We start from the raw sequence: 5299 nt of genomic DNA on the forward strand, positions 1-5299 counted from the left end.
CAATCACAATAACTCCTTGGATCCCAGACCCTTCTGCCTTCTCCTGTCAATCTGCCATGCAGAGGTCACGGCAGTTGAAGAGAGAGCTGAGGCTCTAGGTGTAACAGAAATGCCCCTGTTGCTCCTAGAGGCTCATTTGCATATATGAAAACATACAGTTTACTTGTTTCAGGCCAATGCCAGCAACAGGAATGTAATGTATTCCTGATTGACAGACTTCTTCCTGTTACAGGGGGAACCTACATATCATGTCTGGAATGAATACACTGTAAGTTCTCCATATCTACAATGCAATCACACTAAAGGCACAGACTGCTTATTTATACTTTAAAGAATGACAATTTATAATTTTTAGCAAAAAAACAACATTGCTTACCGGTAATTGTTTTTCTCGATACCCATGACAGCACCCCATGCGACCAGGGACCTCCCATCCGGGACAGGATACCTGAGAAGATAAAAGGTTCACACCCCCACCAAGCACCAGTGATAGTAATAAACAATACTCCAGAGGTGAACACATGTAAGAAAAAGAGAGAGAGATCCAATACAGTACATTATATCTCTTCTGAACTCTAGAGAGTTTTTCTAAGAAACTTATCAAGGAGTAGCAGGCTACTCCGTATATAACCTATTAAGGTAACTATAACACCTATAAAAACTTTTTTTTTTTTGTGGGGGGGGGGGAATTTTGGGGGTGCTGTCATGGGTATTGAGAAAAACAATTACCGGTAAGCAATGTTGTTTTCCCCTCACCCATGACGGCACCCCATGCGAGATAGACTAGGGAGGGACAACCGCCTGAAGCACCTTCCTACCAAAGGCGGAATCCGCCTGGAGTTGGAGCCTGTAATGCTTTAAAAAAGTATGTTGAGAACTCCACGTTGCTGCTCTACAAATTTGAGCCAGAGAGGCATCCGCCTTCTCGGCCCAGGACGTAGCCACCGCTCGGGTGGAGTGAGTTCCAAACCCTTAAGGGGGCGAGAGACCCTGTGCTAAATAGGCTTTGGAAATGACCCTTTTGACCCATCTAGCAATGACTGCCGTGGACACTTTCCGACCCTTATTTCTACCCCAAAACTGAATAAGGAGGTTTTCTTCCAACCTCCAGGCCGAGGTAGACGCCAAATAAGTTAACAAACATCTTTTGACGTCCAGGCAATGATACTCCCTTTCTAAATCATTGGAAGGATTTGTGCAAAAAGATGGAAGGACAATAATAACTTTGTCGTCTAATATCTGGGTATAAGGTGGAAAAGCCGAGAAGGCTTGAATCTCTGAAATCCTTCTAGCTGAAGTAATGGCCAGTAAAAAGGACATCTTAAAGGAGAGCATATCTATGGGGATCTCTGACAGGGGCTCAAAAGGTTTCTGTGACAGGGCCGTCAAAACCGTGTTTAAGTCCCAAGGAGGGGACAAAGGTCTTATCGAAGGGTGGATCCTGGAGGCCGCTGACAGAAACCTTTTAACCCAAGGATGAAGGGCCAGCTGCATATCAAAAAAGTAACTTAAAGCTGCCACATGCACTCTCAGGGTGGAAGCCCTAAGCCCCTTATCCAGGCCAGCCTGAAAAAAGTCTAGGACCCTAGAGACATTTGGAGGAGAGAAGGGGTCAGGATTGATCCCTAAGAAGGAGGAGAAGACCTCCCAGATCTTATTATATTTTCTAGCTGTAATAGCTTTCCTACTTCCCAGAATGGTGGTCACTACTGATTGGGACAGACCCCGACCTAGCCAAATCCCCCTCTCAGTCTCCACACTGCCAGGTGCAAGATATTTGGATTGGGATGCAGGATTGGGCCTTGATACAATAGATCCTCCCGGGGAGGTAGAATCTATGGGGGGGCTATCGCTAGGTCTAGGAGGCAGGAGTACCAGGACCTTTTCGGCCATACTGGGGCAACTAGGATAATTGTTGCTTTCTACCTCTGGACTTTCTTTAGGACTTGTGGAATTAGGGAAAAAGGAGGAAAGGGGTAACCCTCCTCCTGAGACCAGTCCTGTGCCAATCCATCTAGGGCTGTTGGATCGTCCAAACGATTTAGGGAGAAGAATCTTTCTACTTTCCTGTTCTTCCTGGAGGCAAATAGATCTACTGTGGGGAGGCCGAATCTTTGAGTTAACTGGGAGAAAACCTCTGGGTTTAGGCACCAATCTCCCTGTTTAAGCTGGGTGCGGCTCAGAAAATCAGCTACTATGTTCTCCTTCCCCTTTATGTGGACTGCCGACAGGGATAGATGTTTCTGTTCTGCTAGCTGAAAAATCTGGTGACAGAGTATTGCCAGAGAAGGTACCCTTGTTCCATCTTGATGGTTGATGTATGCAACTGTTGTCAAGTTGTCTGAGTATAGAATTATCTTCTTGTGGGATACATCCGGAACTATCGCTTTTGACGCCATCTCTACTGCCTTTAGTTCTTTGAAGTTTGAGGTGGCTTTCCTGGTATTCAAATCCCACCTCCCTTGCCAACCTTTGTTCTCCGAGTGAGCCCCCCATCCCCATGGGCTGGCATCCGTCATTATTATCAGATCCTGAAAAGACCAGGGTACCCCTGCTGAAAGATTCTCCGTCACTGTCCACCAAAGAAGAGACATTCTTGCTTCCGCAGATAAATGGAAGGACCGGTCTAACGACTGATTGCAGCCGTCCCATTGGTGCAGGATGCATGACGCATATAGGACCGCCGGAATTGTTGCTGTCAGGTGGCCCAGTACTGCCATTGCCCTTCTGAACGAGCAGAGCTAGGACCTAAAAAGATCCCAAACATGCTCCCTGATGGAGATTATCTTGGCGGACGGGAGGAAGGTTTTCTCTACTCGGGAGTCTAATAGGATGCCTAAAAAAACACAAGTCTGAGATGGTGACAGGCAATACTTTTTCCAATTTATTTTCCAGCCCAGGCTCTTTAACAGGGCGCAGGAAACACTGATGTTTTGAATCAACTTTTCTTTGGTCTGGGAGGAAATAAACAGGAAGTCGTCTAGATATGGCAGCACCGGAACCCCTGACAATCTTAGAAAGGAAGCCACCTCTGCAATCACTTTTGTGAAGATTCTGGGGGCTTGTGAAACCCCAAAAGGTAGGGCTTTGTATTGCAGGTGTAGACACTCTCCCTGAACCCAGACTGCTGTCCTAAAAATTTTTGGGGAGGACACATGAATTGGCACATGGTAATATGCGTCTTCTAAGTCCAGAGTCGCCATCCAGCAATCTCTTGATAGAAGATCTATGGCTGATCTTATGGTCTCCATGCGAAACTTCTTATATTTGAGGAATTTGTTTAATTTCTTCAAGTTCAGGATTACCCGGAAGGAGCCATTGTGTTTTTTCACTAAAATAAGGGCCCCTCTCTGCCTGTGGAACTGGGACAACTACCCCTTTCCGTAGGAGAAGCAACACCTCTAACTCTAAGGCCCGTCTTTTGATTTGGTCCTTGGGGCAGTCTGTCTGTATGAATGAATCCTGGGGACGGGTCAGAAACTCTAGCCAGGATCCCTCTCCAATCCTTCCCAGGATCCAACCGTTTTTGGTTACCGTCTTCCAGGCTGGGAGAAAAAGAGATAATCTTCCCCCTACCTCGGATTCGGCGTCATTGCTTATCCTTAGGTCTTTGGTCTTGGGGCTTAAAAAGGAAACCGCCTGACTTTTTAGGAAATTTATCCTTTTCCCTTCTGTCATACTGTCTACCCCTTTGTTTTTTATTCTGGTATCTACGAAAAAAGGGGGGGGGGGGGCGTTGGGGAACCGGAAAGCCCTTTTTTTTTGTCTGAGGCTTTTTCAAGTATGTCGTCAAGGGACGACCCAAAAAGCCTGTCACCCTCACAGGGGATGAGGCACAATCTAGCCTTAGAGCCCTGATCTGCTTTCCAGGATTTCAGCCAGATAGCTCTCCTAGCCGCATTGGACATGGCGGATGATCTGGCTGAAAACCTAATTATATCCGTGGAGGCATCTGCTAAAAAGTAGGAAGGGAGGCCAAAACTTCTTCTCTTGGCTTTTTTTCACTGAGATGCTGTTCTAACTGTTCCAGCCAGATATGTAGTGATCTAGAAACCCATGATGCCGCAACAGCAGGTCTCAAGCAGGTAGAGGACGATTCCCACGTCTTCTTTAAATAAAAATCTGCTTTCTTGTCAAGAGGGTCAGACAGGCTACCCAAGTCATCAAACGGTAGAGCAGACTTCTTGGCGATCTTTGCAACCGGAGCGTCTACAGTAGGGGCCTTGTCTCAACTAGCTGCTACTTTCTCGTCAAAGGGATACTTCCTTTTAACTGAGTTTGGGATAAAAAAACTTCCTATCAGGATTTTTCCATTCCTTCTTAATTAATGCTTGAACATTCTCGTGAATGGTGAAAACCCTCTGCTCCCTGGGGCCTAACCCCTGAAAAGCTATATCTGCTGTAGACTTAGCCTTTTTCACATCTTCTAGTTGCATGGTTGCTCTGACAGCTTTAAGAAGGTTTTGGGTGTCTTCAGGCGAAAAATAGGAACCCCCTGCTTTCTCCTCCGCTGACGATGTAGCGTCATTAGAGAGTAACTGGCCTGCTTCTCTTTCCTCCACATCGGAGTGGTCCATATCCGAATCCCTAACGTCCGGGGACTTTTCTGGAGACCTAGGGCGGCTTTTACTCAAAGACTTTAAAGAGGCCTTGACCTCAGATCTTATTAGGGACCTCAAATTTTTGGAGAGGCTTTGGGATTCCTCCGCCACCAATTTATCAATACACAGGGTGCATAACAGTTTAGAATAGGAGGATGCCAGGGCGACTTTACATCCCGCACACTCCTTATGTTTCGTTTTCAAAGTCGCTTTTTGGGGGGTCTTTGCCACCTAAACAAACCAAGCAAACAACACCCCATTAATAAAGAAAAAAGATCTGTCTCACCACTGATTTTTGTCCCCACTCCTCAGGACTGGTACCGGACTAGTGGGCCTTAAGGGTTCCAGGGGTTCGGCGCATCCATCTACCGGATCCGACATTTTGCAGGAAAATTAGCCACTTCAGCACAACACTGTGTGCTACATAAGCTGGCTGGATTGCCCCCACCGCCACATTTATATTTTAAAAGAAGCGCCTAGGCCACTCCGGCGCTGCTTCCTACTTCCGGGTCCAAGCCCCGCCCCCCTGTGTTGGAGGCGCGCGCATGCGCAGGCGCCCCCTGACGCCAACAGGAAGCCGGGCAACTTAGACGACAATCAAGAGGGAAGCCGCCTAAACACGGCCTTAGCGGCTCCCTCGGATCAGCGCCAGAATGCGGGGGAGAAAACAGACTGGAGGTAGCAGCCCCGGAGAGCCT

Source organism: Bufo gargarizans, chromosome 2 (assembly GCF_014858855.1).
Source record: "Bufo gargarizans isolate SCDJY-AF-19 chromosome 2, ASM1485885v1, whole genome shotgun sequence".
Taxonomy (NCBI): domain Eukaryota; kingdom Metazoa; phylum Chordata; class Amphibia; order Anura; family Bufonidae; genus Bufo; species Bufo gargarizans.